Source organism: Gossypium arboreum, chromosome 5, assembly GCF_025698485.1.
Source record: "Gossypium arboreum isolate Shixiya-1 chromosome 5, ASM2569848v2, whole genome shotgun sequence".
Classification (NCBI taxonomy): Eukaryota; Viridiplantae; Streptophyta; class Magnoliopsida; order Malvales; family Malvaceae; genus Gossypium; species Gossypium arboreum.
The window spans coordinates 92419919-92437556 of NC_069074.1; the positions used below are offsets into that span (position 1 = coordinate 92419919).

At 32.1% G+C, this 17638-nt stretch overlaps 1 non-coding gene across 1 annotated transcript; it reads left to right on the forward strand.

The window, feature by feature from the left end:
- The first annotated feature begins 13322 nt into the window (after positions 1-13322).
- Positions 13323-13396, forward strand: TRNAN-GUU (transfer RNA asparagine (anticodon GUU)). Its single transcript has one exon. It is a non-coding gene; the product is annotated as a tRNA-Asn (tRNA).
- Positions 13397-17638: the final 4242 nt, after the last annotated feature.

Here is a 17638-nt window from a genome sequence, read left to right on the forward strand (position 1 = left end):
AAGCTTAGAAAGTGATAAATGGAAAAGCGCCATGGATGAAGAAATGCAATCTCTCCTGAAGAACAATACTTGGGAGTTGGCGCAATTACCGAAAGGTAAAAGGGCAATCGGATGCAAGTGGGTATTCGCAAAGAAAGATGGATCTCCTAGCAAGAAAGATGTTCGCTACAAGGCAAGGTTGGTAGCTAAAGGCTACGCTCAGAAGGAAGGAATTGACTACAATGATGTTTTTTCCCCTGTTGTGAAGCATTCCTCCATTAGAATTTTGTTGGCCTTGGTAGCACAGTTGAATTTGGAGCTAGCTCAACTTGATGTTAAGACGGCTTTCTTGCATGGTGAGTTAGAAGAGGAGATCTATATGACTCAGCCTGAAGGATACACAAATGCTGGTGGTAGAAATTGGGTTTGTAAGTTGAACAAATCGCTATATGGATTGAAGCAATCCCGAGGCAAATGGTACAAGCGATTTGATAGCTTTATGAAAAGGCGAATACACAAGAAGCAAATATGACAATTGTGTGTATTTGCGAAGTTACATGACGGATCTTTCATTTATCTACTCTTGTATGTTGATGATATGTTAATCGCTTCAAGAGCCAAAAGAGATAGATAAGTGAAGGCTCGGTTGAATCAAGAGTTCGAGATGAAAGATCTAGGTGAGGCCAAGAAGATTCTCGGCATGGAGATAAGTAGAGATAGACAGAGAGGCAAGCTTTGTTTGAATCGAAGCAATATCTGAAAAAGGTATTACAATGTTTTGGTGTAAATGAAAACACTAAACATGTAAGTACCCACTTGCTTCTCATTTGAAACTTAGTGCTCAATTATCTCCAAACTCAAGAAGAAAGAGAATATATGGCAAAAGTCCCATATGCTAATGCAGTTGGGAGTTTGATGTATGCGATGGTGTATACGCTGGCCCGACATTTCACAAGTTGTTGGAGTTGTGAGCGGTATATGCATGATCCTCGAAAAGGACATTGGCAAGTGTGGAATGGATTCTACGGTATCTTGAAAAACCGTAGATGTTGGTTTAATTTTTGAGCAGGATGAAGTACTTGGTCGGTTTGTAGTCGGATATGTTGATTCCGACTTTGCTGGTGATTTAGATAAACGCGCTCAACTACGGGTATCTGTTTACTCTTGCGAAAGCCCCAGTGAGTTGAAGTCTACCTTACGATCTCATGATGGTGTGTCTACTACTGAAGCGTAATATATGGCGATTCTAAGGAAGTCATTAAGGAGGCTATTTGGCTTAATGGATTGTTGAAAGACTTGGGAGTTGTTCAAAGTCACATTAGTCTATATTGTGACGATCAGAGCGCTATTCATTTAGCGAAAAATCAAGTCTATCATTCAAGAACCAAGCATATCGACGTAAGATATCACTTTGTGCGGAAGTCTTTAAAAGGAAAAATTCTACTTGAGAAGATTACGGATGCAGATAATCCTGCAGATATGATGACCAAAGTGGTAACAACAATCAAGTTTAATCATTGTTTGAACTTGATTAACATCCCGAGAATTTGAGCACCTTGGTGTACTGGCGCCGAGAGCGCATTTGGAGGCATTACAAAAGATAGCTTTATCGAATTTGGGGAGTTGAAAGAAGTGAAGATGTGATTATCCTAATCAAATCTTCAAGGTGGAGATTGTTGAAAAGTCAAAAATGGTGGGTGGTGGAGGTGCAATTGGCACCGAAAGAAAAAAAAGTGGCAAGCAACTTGTTTAAAGTTGAATGGGATAATTGCAATTTTGGTCCCTAATTTTTAGGCCATTTGCAAGTTAGTCCACGAGCCTTAACTATAAATAGGCCTAACCATTTCTCATTTCAATCATCCCAACCAATCTTTTCTCTTAGTTTTCTCTTCTCCCATTTGAGAATTCTTAAGAAATTCTATTTGTTTGTAATATTTTGGAGATAGTAAAGTTATCATCTGGTGTTAGTGCCCGAGGACGTAGGTATAATTTACCGAACCTCGTTAAAACTCTTGTGTTCTTTCTTGTCCTATTTTTCTTTCAATATTTGAGGGTATAATAGTAGTATTTAATTGTGCTATTAAATTACTATAAAAGGGATATTCTGACTAAGGAAAGACTTGGTATTTAAGAGATCCTTGTGATCCACCTCTCTTCCCTGGGAATTGAACTTTGTGTGATTTTTTAGTACAATAATTTACACGCTTCCGACCCTATTGAAACAACACTACTCTGGTCCCATAAAGGCAAAATTGTTGGGGATTTTGTAGGAGTAGAGGAAGAAATACATGACACAAGACAAGGCAGCAAGATACAAGAAAAAATAATTTTACTTGCTCACAAATGTGCAGCAAGAGAGCTTATGGCTTTTAGCTCATTCATTCAACTAGAAAATCAATACATTTATAGTCAAATACATCACCAAATACTACTTATACTACCACTAAGTAGCCTAGTAACTTGATAAACATTGCTTGTACACATAAACAAGTCACCTAAACTAGTTATTCAACACCTAAACATATCAAGCTGTCATCAGCTTGTTCATTTTCGACTAGTTTGATTACAATGAAACTAAAGAGAAAACATTATTGTTACAGCAAGCATACGTGCTGCAACATGTTTACAAGCTGCATGCACTTCATCAAAAAAATCAGATCAATATGGTTGGCCAATTTTCAACACTCCTCCTTGGACTCTATGCTGCAAATACCAATCATTCATCAAGTTTTTTAAGCTTGGCAATCAAAAGATGCTTTGTTTCAAGCTGAACCTGCTCAAGCAATACATTTTCAACCTTGGCCTCATTTTCAACCAAACCTGACTCACACAATTTACCATACCAATCTTTTGTGCCAAAGTTTGTTCATCAAATAGAGTATTCTCCTCCTTCACAGCCTTAGTTGACAACACATCTTGCCTTGTTCCCTTGTTCATTACAATCCTGTTTCTTCTTGCATATACAATTTGCGAGTATAGTTTGCTTACCTTCAGTCTGTCATTTTGGCTTGCACCTACTCGAGGTTGCATTTAGACTGTCTGCCACTTCGGCTTGCAATTCGACAGGCTCACACTTTGGCAGGTTCGTACTTTGCTTACTGTCTTCAACAGGCTTGCAACTTTACAACTCGCATTAAGCTTCCACATGTTGCTGAGCTCGCGCCTTTGACAGATTCGCATCTTTGCATACTGTCTTCGACAGGTGTCTTCAATAGGCTCGCAACTATACAAGGCTCGCACCTTTTGATGAGCTCGCACCACTTGCTGAGCTCATAACTCGCACTTCTCGCTAAGCTCGCAGCTTTGACATCTTGCTGAGCTTGCAGCTTGCACATTGGAAAGCTCGCATACTTTCCTTGAAACTCCTCCTTCAGCTTTTTCAAGCTTGGTTATGAGTCTCATAGTGTTGAGCTGTTGCTGTCTTCTACAAGCAGTCTTAAGTGACATGCTTTGGCAGCTTCTTTCTTTTAATATATATATATATATATTAATACAATAGAAATGCTTGAACATGGTAAAAATTCCAATAACCTTCGGAATCTCTCTTTCAAACTTATTATTTGAGAGATCAATGATGGTCCACATGGTGAAAATTTTCATGAAATCTTGTCCTTTAATAACAATCCCAATTGTTGAGATTTATGATAACCCTAAAATTGTTGATGCATCTCACTGGTAGTGGTCCAGTAAAATAATTCCTTTGAAAGTTTGGTCCAAGACTGTCAGCGTCTATTGACTTCAACTGCTCTTGCTTCCTCTTACTGTTAGTTCCAACCTAAGAATCCACAAGCAATCATGCAGAATTCCACACAAATAGTATGAAAGTTTTGCAGTATTGACTATATACATTTACTCGGGAAAACGACGATTACTTGGGAAAATTTCACATTGATGCATTAAACATATATGTAGGAGTACACAATTTCACAAGATCGATTAATTAGTTTGGGACGGCAGGTATAAAAAAAAATTAAAAATTAAGTTCCATATGACACTAAAATGCTTACAAATTGTGTGTGTTTAATTTACCTCAACAACAAACAATCCACTTGGTCTTGCTTCCATGGAATTTCAATTTCTGTGCATATTTTTAAATAGTGATTGTTGGGAGATGATCGTTCATGCCGTATGTATGGTGGCAAACTCCTCAAAAGGAAAAGTCAAAATCATTGAAATATGCTGTCATCAAGCCCTAAGATTTCAAAATAAGAATTGGTGAAAGGTGAAGTTGATGAAAATTTCCTTTGATATATTGGTCACCGGAGAAGTGTTGATTTAAAGATATACGAGGTAAAACGAGTGACTTCGTTATGGAGATGGAAGGTTTAGATACAGATCTTTAATGGCTATTAATAAAAATAAAGGAACAAGTGAAAATGAATCATTTGCCTTTGAGAAAATTGGAAAATTGTCCAAAGTTGAAGAAAAATTATCTTTGGGAGCCTTGGATCCAATGGTTCATTATTACTATGGAAATGGGTTTTGAAAGTGCATTGGGCCTTGTGATATTAAGGATGGAAAATATTTATACTAAAGGAGTGTTATTGGACAGCATATTTCCCGAATTGGAAACTTAAGAGTTGGAATGTGCATTGAAATCTTATTGGGCAAAAGTTTGTTACAAAGAAAGAGTTGAAATGTCAACATTTGAATTGGGAAATGTGGTTTAAAAGCAAAAAAGTAATTGACCTACCATAATCAAAGGATTTGGAATAGTTCCGATTATGGCAGATGTTGGGTGAAAACTTCTTAAATTTTACTTTTGGATGATTTGAAAGTTGGGTGTATCCATGAAAACAAAATAATTTGGAGTTTTTCTTAAAGGAAAACTATGTATTTAAAAGCAATCAAAGGGTTGGGGACAATGAGAATATAATCGCTTGATTGTCCAAATGAATTTTGACCCAGTAAAAGATGCAAAAATCAAAGGGAAGGATGAATGTTGAATTGAGAATTTTAATTTGGTTAGCATTTGGTTTGAAATTCACTAGGAACCATGGTTGATTGGTAAAACCCTATAGGTTTACATGTATGTTCCTTGGGCATATTTCCTGTGAATCGGCCCGGAAAGTTCTGGAACAAAGAAACATGGGATTTAGGTGATTAGTCTTCGAAAAGATATTGAGTGGGTACCTTTAAGAATCCAGAAAAGGGCATGAATGACTTTAAGGGTTGCTATGGGCCAAAAAGTGGAAAGGTGGCCTTGAATTCCTAAAAGGGTTAGAAGGAGAATAGGGAAAGGATAAGACATGAATCCGACTTCACAGGAGAGTTGTAAACCCGATTTGATTGTGCCCCCTTCTGTTTAGAATTCTTCACCAAATAAGAATGAAAGTTAAAGTGATAAAGAACCATTGGAGAAGAACCGCATGTTGGCCAATTTGGGATGGGGAATTTGAAAGAAATGGATTCTGGAAAGTGTCTCGCGGTTACTTTAGCGAAGAATATCGATAAAGAAAAGTTATGGAAGCGTCAAAAGATCCTTACATATTTTTTTTGGCATCTCAATTGATTAAGGGGTCATGGTGAATTGGAGAAAAACTTATGAAGAAACATTTGGGGAAGGTTTAAGTGAGTCTATATGTTCCACAAAGATTCCATTTGAATGTTTTTGATGAACAACCATTATAAAGGTTTTGAGCCGAGTTAAGATTTATTTGAAAAGGATACCAAAGCCAAATGAAATGGTTGTGTTAAAATCTAGGTTGGAAATCCGAGGGCGGATGGGGAGTTTTAAAAATACAAAAAATACAAGTTGTAAATGGAACTTTAATACCGAGTTGAAGAGTCAAGATGGCCGAAAAATAGAATAAGTAGAAAGAAGGAATTGTTAATGGAAAGGTATTGTGGAATTACAAGTTTGAGTTGGGTTGAAACTAAAAGGTTAAACCCCATTGTTCATTATCTTTAATTTTTGAAGAAAGAAATTGAAAGTTATCAATGGTTGGGATTTGATGACGATGTGTGCGAACATTTCAATTGGGATTTGTGAGAGGTTGAATCAAAACAGTTAATAGGGGAATAGGATGATCGTGGGATTGGTATTTGGTTTAAGTTTGAAAGGATTTGTAACAAGTTTAGCATGGAGCTATTATTCAAAATAATGTCTTCTAACCGGAAGCGATTCGAAGTCAAGGATTCTTAGTTGGGGATAATGGATTTGAAATTATTGGAGCAAGCTAATTTAATGGTTTAATGAGTTAAATCGATTTAGAAGCACATTGTTATATAACGTTTGGACTTACAAAAAAATCTACGATTGAGAGAAATTGATTATTTAAGTTCAAATCGAATTTTTGAAATTAAATGGGTTCAGGATTTGGACTTAAAAAGGGAACACTTATTTAAAAATGAAATTGATTTCAATTAGAATTTCAATTGTGGCCTTTAACAAATTGGTAAAGTTAATGCTAAAACAATTGTTTTAAGAATCATTGGAATTCTAAGATTCAAGTGGTTTTTAGGCAAAAAGTTTCGGGAATTCCCAGGAAAACAACCTTTAAATTTGAATGAAATTCATTTGTTTTTAAATTTTTGGGATGAAATTAATCATCCATATAGTCCCAGGCTATTAAACTTTTCCCTCTTATCAACCAAAACTTTTTTTAGTTATTCCTTTCCCCTTTAAATTGGTTAAAAGAAATTTATTTGTATTATATTAGGGAATGACAAACAAGTTGGAGAAGGTTTATATTCTCCCAAAATTTGTTTTTGGTATTTTTCAATAAATTTATTTATATTTAAACTAAATTACTTTATAATTGAAAGGGGTTTTAAAATTGTGATAAATAATTTAACGCTTAAATTTTAGAAAAATTTCTTTCAAATTTGAAAACATTACTTTGCCATATAAGCAAAATTTTGCAATTTTAAAAATCATACACTAAGCAATAAATCTAAGCAATAATACTTATTTCAAAAATAAACATTGTTAATTTATTAGAAATCAATAATTTTAAAAAACATCAAGCATACTTTTCAAACCACCTTATTAAAAAGATAAACCAATTCTTGTCCAAATAATCACAATAAGTTTTTAAATTAGAACAATTTTTGTTCCATGCATTTAACTTGGTTTATTTCAAAAATAAAAAACATTTGTTAAATTCATCGTTTTTGTTAACCTTGATTCTAGACTCCGTTCTTCCACCTTTTATTCATTATTAAGCCTTCTTAATTAGTTAATTTCAAAGATGTTGTTTCAATTTCACAACTTCAATAATTTTAACTGCTCATTTTAGCTCCCTTTAGTCCATTTCTTAATGCCAAAGTGCATTACAACTTTTAACTCCAATTATTGCAATGCCTTTGTTCCTTTCTAAGCTCATGTTCTTTTGCATACCGACTTAACTTAATTTAGCTCTAACTTTCCTATCTTACATTTTCCCGCTTCATTCCATTGAATTTGTTTCATTTGAATTCCTTCAAACTTTTAATTTTTTTTAATATTTGAAAGCTTAAGCTTACTTTTTTTATCGGCTTTAAATTATATTTAAATCTTAAAATTTTATTTGCCTATTCCCAATGTGAATTTTGATTTTTGACCCTTGGGATATAACCTTTTAATTTGCAAGTTGTATACTTTAAAGGGCCCTTGACTTGCTTCTTTAGTTAACTAAGAATCCACGAATATCTTCACCTTTAAAGTTTTGAATTATTATTTTACTAATTAACTTGCAACTTGTGAAAATTTCACACAATAAAATATTCAATTAAATCTTAAAGTTAAAGTTAAAATAAATTTTCAATGATAATTTAAAAAATCATTGGTTTCCACAACAAAATATGATTTGTTAATAATCAATTTTGTGATTTATGTAACCTAGTTGAAGATATCTCTGCTAAGGGTCCAATAAAATAATTCAATTTAAGCATAAAATAAATTACTAATTTTTAACATCAATATTTAATTATATCAACCTTTAAATTCCTAAACAAGTTACAAACTTAATTTTGATTAAGACTAATTTATTCAAAAATTACTTGGTAAATAATTTATAATTTGTAAACACAATTAAACTTTAAATGGTGTTAAATTTTAATTCTTGACCTAATCTTAAATGTTTCAAAGGGTTTCTTAATTTCACAAATCAATTCCTTTTTTTGGATAACAAACTTCCAAATTTTGGACGTCTATCCTTTACAAATCTTTCAACCTTAAATTGCATCAAAGAGTTCTTAACAAATGCCAAAAATTAAAAATCCGGTTTTAAAACTTATCAACCAATCTTAGAGGGAATGCAAAATTTCACCCTGCTTTGTTTTTATCCCAATTAGTTAAAAAATTTATTCCTAAATATTTATTATTATCCTGTTGCTTTTTGTTTTAATTAATTGTTACCTTGTTTCAAATTAAAGGTGAATATCAAATTTGATTAAATTAGTCAATTTTGGTTTGTTTTTTTATTGATTATTCATTCTGTTGACCAATTTTTACAAAAAACTTTTTTGTATAAACTTAATACATGCTTAACCAAATTATATTTGCCCCTTTTTTTAAGCCTTAAGCTATTTAAAGATCGATTTATTTTAAATTACCAATTTTAATAGTGTTAGAAGCTCATTTTAGACTCACCCCATTTACTATTCAGTTGGAATTTGATAGTTTCTTTAAAATCTTTTGGCCCAATTTGGTCATTTGAAGGTTGCAACTATTCCCAAACTTTATTCCTTAACTTGTGGTTTATCATACAAGGTAATTTGGCATTTGAATTGTCAAATAAATAATTTTGGAAAACCTTTTATATAAATTAATCGAACAAAATTTGAAAGAAAATTGAAATCTATTTTCTCCAAAATATAATAAAGATAGACATTGTTTATTTAAAATTAATCTAATAAAATGTTATTTTGAATTTTAATACAGCCCTTAAAATTTTGAATTTTGAAAGATAAATAAATCTTCAACATAAGGAAATGTACAATATTGATAAAGGTTGCAATTAATGTGAATGTTACATATAAACAACTGTAAACCCCAAATGCAAACACAATTCACCACAAAAGAAGAAAAATTTGCTTACTTACTTTTTCATTACGAATACCAGATTAACTTTTGGATTTCAACCAATACCATAATTTTTAGGTCATTACCATCATTCAATTTCCCCAAAAACGGTAAAAAATATCACCAATTATACACAATTGGTAAGGCAATTGGGGATTCAAATCTATTCCAAATAACCTTGGTTTTCATTGAACTTAAATTGAATCATGATTTTTAAACTTGGAAACAAAAATGTTTCCAATATTGATTGAAACCTTCGTTGAAAATCCCATTGTTTCAATTCCTAGAATGGCATTCAATTAAATTACCTTGGAAGAACTTGATTCAAAATGAAAAATGGCCTAATCTTTAACACAATTCCATTTCTTAAAGCCAACTTTATTTAAATTCCACCAATTTTTATTTTTCCCATTGAATTTAAACATTTTAAATTTTAATAGAAATTACCTCCATTAAGTTGAATTTGATTGATAATTATTTAAAATTTGGTTGCTTTCAATTGTCCTTGCTTTCAAAATTTAGTTTTCTTTTAATCATTCCAAAGGATTTCCCAGTTCCTGGTTTTAAAATTGGACAATTTTTGGTAATTGATAGAAATAGTCAATCTTGAAAAGGCACCATTAATTTTCAACCTCGTTAAAACTTTTGGTTTTAAGAAAATTCTTAATTAAATTAAGGAAATGATTTGGTCAATTATTGGAAATCTAGGGATTTTAAAAGGTTAACTTGTTTAGGCCAATGCCATCCTTTTACGAAGCCTTATAGAAATAAAATCTGTTTGGTAAAATTTTTCCAAGGAAGGTTATCTTTTGGGTTTTGAAAAGGTTTGACTTAATTGGTTTTTTTGGAAATTTTAAAAAATTAGGAAAGGTTTTGCTCAAATACCAAATGTACAAACAAAAATTTTAATAACCGATACCTAAGAAACGATGGAAGCATTTATTGTTGGCAAAATTAGTTAAACAATTATCAAGTTACTTAGTCAGTTGCCTTTGAAGAAAAGGGAAAAAAGTTAAGGATTTAACGGGTGGCAAATGTATAAATCCAATTGTTTCAAAGGAGATTTTAAGACCAAATTTGTTGTAAATTAAGCAAAAATTTCAGAAAATTAATAAAGCATTGAAGTTTGAAAGATTTCAGCATAATTCACATTTAGTGCCTATTTTTAATTACTTAAGTCAAGGTTTTGGATTGAAGAACTAATATAAAAGCTTGATTTTTGGACTTAAGACTTGTTAACCTCAACTTCAATGGGTTGAAATTTAAATGATGGGCCTTAGATTATTTGGCTTGATTTAGAAGGGGTAATGAAGTTAGAAGATTTAGGATTGAAATCCATTTCCAAACATAAAAGAACAAAAAAAATGGCTTGGGATGTATAAATGAAAAATTGCAAATGAAAAAGGCATGGAAGAAAGGAAATTTGCAAAAAAATAAGAAATAAGCAAGAGAGGCAATTGGTTTGAACAAATAAAATACTGAATATTTGTTGCATCATATGCTTCCACATTTGGAATTGAGGACTATATTGTTCCTAGTTATAGACTAACAGTGTTGTAATAATGACAATGAATGTTGTTTAATAAAATAAATGAAGCAAGAATAAGGGAAGGCAATGGAATTAAAGACTCGATGGAAAAAAAATTTCGACTTGGGTAAACAAATTATGGAAGATTAAAAATTGAATTCGGTTTCCATATTGGGAAGGGTTTTATTGGATGCCATTTAATTTTGGCATCGTTATGAAGTTAAAATCGGAACCACGTTTGACTAAGTTTGGAACAATTGACCTAACTAAATTAAAGGCAAAAATTTAAATAAAGAAAAAATTTGTTTGTAGGACAAAGGTTAAAATTTAATGGTGTTCCTGAAAAAAGATTGGAAAAATATTTCCATATATAAACCATTTGTGATTCCTAAATTTTACTGTATTTTTGAAAATTTTTAACATGAAATAGGAAAGTTTGTTTATAAATTAGAAACTATGTTGAACTAGAAAACAAGGAAAATGAAACCCGTTGACAATGGGGAAAAGTACCTTTTTTTGGGATATGGTATTTTCACACTTCAATAAGGGTAAAAATGAAAGATGGATGGGATGAATTTCCATTTGCGGAGAAAGTTATATGTTGCAATTTGGGTTGGCAAAATTTTAATGAAGTGCACTTCATCTTGCTTAATCTCCTATTGAAAATTTCTTGAAGATTTAAAATTTGTTTTGATTTATTGGGAAGTAACTTGATATGTTCATGAGGGTTGAGATCTATTTACAATTAAAGTAAAATTGGTGAAGGTCTTTCTATTTTGAACCAAGTGAAGGTTTAGTTATAATTGTCACAAAAGAAATTTATGAAAGGATGGATTCTTATAAAACTTGATTTGAGAATGATTGCCAGACAAAATCTAATTCTCCAACAAAGGAATTGAGGAAGATTGAGACATAAGTTAAAATTCCGCAAAAGGAGAAAAAACAACTTGGAATCGAACGAGGTTCCAAGTTTCTCTGTATCCTTAAAACTCCTGTTAATGAAATGTTCATATAAAGCATAATGAAAGATAATTATGGAAAAGCAATTTGAGTTGGGCATTACTGGGTGATTGGGAAGTAAATTGAAAGGATTGACTAAGATGAAGGATTAGCAAGAATGGATTCTAAAGGAGTTCAAAAGGAGGATGTGGTTTTTTACAGGAAGATTCCATTGATTTTCCGGAGGTTGTTGTTCCGAGTAAGATTTTGTGGAGCTACAAGGTTTGTTTGTGAAGTAAAATCCTTGTGTAAATTGTTCTTGAGGTTGAGTTAATGGATTTTAAAACTGCGGTCAAAAATTGTCTTTGTGGAAGAAAATTTGGTTGAAGTTTTAAATCAAGGATATTTCACTTAAGAAATGAATTTGGTTACAACGAAATAGCAAATGAATGGTAACAGGAACAAATTACAGGTGAGCAGTTCGGGAATGGGAGCATTCAAAAGAACTTTGTTGATTGAATTGAAGGTAAGAGTTTATAACAAAAATTAAGTCATTATGAAAGTGGTAATAATCTGGAGAAGAAGAAATTGCAAGCAAGCAGTTAGGAAGTTGAGAAAGGCAATTTTGAAAATTTCAATGAAAGAGTTAATTTGTATGAAACACATGTATACCACTTTTGAAACTATGGTTTAAATTTTTTAAATGAAGGAAAAGTATTGGTTATGTCATAGAAAGCGTTGGGATTTTCCTTTAAAATGTGTTCCGTCACCAATTTAGGGAAATGTATAGGTGATTGAAAAGCATTGAAAAGGACTATGTAGAAAATGGGAATTTGGTTAATTTTCCGGATTAAATTGGAAATAGTAATCGGATTATCGTTGAAATACACTTGTCATAAAGATTTGGGTTATACGGAATCTAGTGAACAAAGTGGAAAAAATTATTGTATCATGTGAATGAACATGCATTTAGAATTTCAACTAATTTAAGGATTTGGAAACATTCAAATAAATTATTCATTTGTTGTAAAGATACCTATTCATTTAAAAAAGTTAATCCAAAAGGTTATTAAATGAATTGGCCGAAGTTAAAGGAATTGTTTAAATGAATGGGCATTTTCCAATTGATTTAAAAGTATACAATGCAAATTTAATTTGAACTTTGATTCAAATGAAACACTTCTCTGTTCCTTAAGTTGGAACAGATTTAATTAAATTATTAATTGGATTTTGGAAAGGGTTATAAATCTGAAATCAAAATTTGGTTTGAATTTTTAAAGAGGAAATGATTTTTTAAATTATTAATACAAGGTATTGGTTGACCTTAGTATATGGTTCCATCCATTTCTAGAAATTCCTTTTCCTCCCTTTGGTTCAAATTTTTGTTTACTTTTTGAAAGTTAATTTGGTGTGAGAAGAATCCAAAATTTAAGCCGGTCTGAAATTTTTTCTTACAATTTAAAGGCTAATGGTTTAATTCTTATATCAACGGATTGGCCAAATGCTTGATTAAAGTCGACCTCCTTAGATTGCACTTAAGTATATAATTTTAACTTACATTAAACTTCCACTAAAGGAAATTATGATAATAATAAGAATAATAATTCATAGTTGAAATAATGATTAAAAAATTATTGTAAGTGAGTTGAAACTGTCCTTTTAACAATCAATTTTAATTTTTTTTAAATTCAAATAACACATCAACAAATTTAATAAAAGAATTTTAACAGTGTTAATAAATAAACTTAAATTTTTAGATTTGAAAAGTAGAGGACTAAATCCTAAAAATTAAAGTATAGATATTAAACTTCAAATATACAAAATTACAAGAAGTTTGGGGAAATTACAATTATCAAATATCATCTCAAAGCTGGAATAGCTCAGTTGGCTAGAGCGTGTCGCTGTTAACCACAAGGTCGGAGGTTCAAGCCCTCCTTCTAGCGTCCTAATTTTTTGGTTAAATTTCATCTTTGGTCCTTTAAATTCCATTTTGCTTTAATTTGATTGCTTTCTAGTGTTGCGTTGCAAATTACACAACTGTCTTCAAATGTCTTATTAAATTCTCACTTTTACGAGTGCTATGTTACTCCAATAAAATTCCTCTTAGTTTATATTTGAATTTAAGCATAGAATATAAATTTAATTAATATTGCAATCTAAATATAAATATAAAATATTATAAATTTGGTAACAATTTTTAATAAATAAAAAATATTAAATTTTATACATATGCTGATATTGGATATTCAGAGAAGACCCAAGCATCCTTGTACTCTGTAATCTTGAGCATTCACTGAGCTTCAATACGCTCACACTTCTTGCATATACCTTGCAGATAGATAGCCCGTGGGACAAATGGTGAGCTATGGAAATCCGGTGATCAGCAAATCCCTTGAGTATGTCAGTCTACAAAGCTATTTGTACTGCTAAATATGTTGATAGATACATAGGTTTGGGACAAAATTAATAATATATACAAACTTACAAATTTTTTGTGTGTTTAAGTGTCCTCAACAACAAACAATCCAATTTTGCAGAGAAACCACCCATTATATATAGGTTTGGTCACCAAGGCAATGAGATGAGGAAGAAGACTGCTAGCTAGAAATTCATGCATCTCTGAATCACCAATTCAATTAATAAGCTTAACTAAAGGAAATAAGGACTTTACATCCACCAATTAAAGCAACCTATATGTACCCTTTTCCAGTCTGCATTGTTCCATGTTTCAATTCATTCGTTGAACTCTGCTATACATTATTACTGTCTCCATATAACCAAACCTTTTACTGCTAATAAGCAGATTGCATATAGTATAAGGACCAGCTAAAATCTCATGTTTGGGTCTTCTCTGGATATCAGCTGAAACCCCAATTGCACCCTCAATTAAGCCTACGTAAAGGAAATTAGGGACATGGGATCCACCAATTGTACATCAATTCACATCAACTTTGTTACCGAACTACGTTTACTCACGTTTACTTGAGGGAAAAGAAAGACATGAATGCTGGAAATTTTAACTAGTTTGTGCGGTCAATGAAGCCATTAAGGATATCAGTTCCTGTAATTGGATTAATCTCATGGTTGCTGCAATGTTTTGACAGTGTAATCTAATGTTAAATATGTTACCCTGCAATGCTATTGTAAATATTACTCTTAAATTTGTTGATAGATATATAGGTTTGGCACAAAATTAAGAATACACAAAGGCTCAAACCATACCTTATGTTCATGAATTCTCATCATCACATGTTTATAAATGCAACTCAAACTTGAATAATTGAATCTTTTGTAATTCAAAATGTCTTTGTTGGACAACTCATTGAGTTGTTATCTGCAGGTTTAAGTATATGCTTGTAGTTCCCAACTGATTATGGTAAGGCATTGGAGGTCAAACAGGACGGATGATTTGTGATTCAATAGATAATGAAATTCAATCCTACTTTATTCATATGTGGGTTTGCTTTGTTTAGTGTTTACTACTATTTTATAGCTAACAACAATCTGCAGTGTGTTCCAATTGCTGTTGAATTTTTCATGCTTTCTTTTTCTTTTCCCCATCTTTTATGAGACATTTATGGTGAGCATTAGCAGAGATTATGAGACAGTAACAGCGGGTCACATGTATAAGACCAACTGGGGCATTGACATGACCTAAAAGATAATTTAGAGGCTCATAAAGGTCCATTTACAAGCCAAGGGCATAAAAGACTATATGAAATCCTAACAACATCATGGCATGCACAATTATCTCTTAACTTAGCTATGTTAGGCTCTTTAACTATTGTTGTAGCTCACCATATGTATTCCATGCCCCCTTATCCATATCTAGCTACTGACTATAGTACACAACTGTCATTGTTCACACATCACATGTGGATTGGTGGATTTCTGATAGTGGATGTCATTGTGCATGCAGCCATTTTTATGGTAAGAGACTATGACTCAACTACTCGATATAATGATCTATTAGATCGTGTCCTTAAACATAGTGATGCAATCATATCATATCTCAATTGGATATGTATATTTCAAGACTTTCACAGTTAGTTTTTTTTTTTTTAATCTCTAGTCCCAAATTTGGGCGTGACACAATGACTTAGAAACTAAATCTATTTTTGTAAGTAAAAACTAGTTTGATTCATTCTTCACATAATTGATGTTTTTTTTGTGGAAGTATTGTGTTTTCAGTAATGTTTGATACAATAGATTTGCATTTTATTATTGTATTTTGAGGAAGCATCCTTTATCTATTTTATTATTGTTTTTTGCATTTCTGATAAGTTTACTTTTTTCAGTAATGAATTGATGTTGTTTTTGCCAAACTTTGAGAGGTGTTAGTTGATCATGAATTAAGAGATTATGAATAATCTCTGAATGAAAATGAGCCCCTAACACCATATTTCCCCAAAAATGTATTCTGTACACATTAACAGCGTGTGGCCGTTAACCACAAGGTCGGTGATTCAAGGCCTCCTTCTAGCGTTTTACTTTTGGTTTAATTTCATCTTTGGTCCCTTTAAATTCCATTTTGCTTTAATTTGATTGCTTTCTATAGCGTTGCAAATTACACAACAGTCTTCAAATGTCTTATTAAATTCCCACTTTTAGAAGTGCTATGTTACTCCAATAAAATTACTCTTAGTTTATATTTGAATTACAAACTTAATAAAATTAAATTCCTTAAATTATTGATGTATGTTTAGACATTATTACTGCCTTGATTGTCAAATCTTAAAATTTCTAACAATTTCAAACATTAAATATAAAATAGTTAAATTTCAATTAAGCCTACGAAAACGAAATTAGGGACATGGGATCCACCAATTGTACCTCAATTCACATCAACCTTGTTACCGAACTACGTTTACTCGAGAAATAAAAGGAAAAAAGAGACATGAATGCTTCAAATTCTAACTTCGTCTGCACCATCAACATCTTGATTTCCATGTTAGCTATAAATTTAACATGTTAATTCATTAGCTTGTCAAGTGATTCATGAACAAGCCATCACTGGGAATACACCATGCACAATGCTAAAGATAAAGACATATGGTTAAATTGGTCAAGGCAAAACATTAGACACACTTGTAGAAAAATTATGAAAATACAACAGAGATCACTGAAACATTTTGTTCTCCTTTAGTGAGCAGTAGCAAAGATTATTGAGACTGAATTGAAAGTCATGAAAGAAGACATAAACAACAACACCATACAAAATGTTACACTCAAACAAACCATTACAGACAGTACGAAATGCAATGAAAGCCAGAGGAATTGGCACAATAATAAAGATAGACAGATACCAATGCAACCCTTCACCATAGGCAAAACCGTCTACAAAACAAGAAATTGTGAAAATACAACACTAATGCTTGAACGTCATTTGCAGTGATTAGATCCTTCTTCGTCTATTGCTGTGATTGCCATTCTTTCACTTTCTTCTTCGCCTATTCTCATGTTGATTTTCAACCAAATTCACCAACCATCTTGGCTTACCAGTTTGGAAAACAACATATCCACAAGACATTCCAAACACTACTCCACATCCATAACCTATCAACACCACTTTCCAACCAAAAGCAATGTTTGATTTTGAGCCATCTTTTTGAAGCACATTTGGAGGTGCTCGCACAATGATGTTGCAACCTTTCGAGACCGGAAACCCACATAGTCCCTTATTTCCTTCATATGAATCATTTCCAAAGGTGTTGAATTGTTTGCCTTGAGGAATCTGACCATGGAGTTGATTTTATGAAACATTTAAGGACGAAAGAAATGGCAGATCTGCCAATCTATTTGGAATCGTCCCAGACAACCTGTTTGAAGATAGGTCCAACCATTAAAGACTTGTCAAATTCCCTATTGAGGTGGGGATACCATCATTAAGGTTATTATGAGAAAGGTTGAGCCCTTTCAGTAAGTTAAGCTTCCTAATAACCTTTGGAATCTCCCCTTCAAACTGATTGTTTGATAGATCAATGATCATCAACATGGTGAAAATTTTCACCAATTCCATATCTCGTCCTTTCAGAACAATTCCAATGGAATAGGTATAGAAGGCACTAACTCCCTGAACATACACCCCTATGTACGACTCTGTACTATCAATCTTTTCTAGACTTATGATAGCCTTGAAGCTGTTGATGTATCTCACTGGTAGGGGTCCAGAAAAATAATTACTT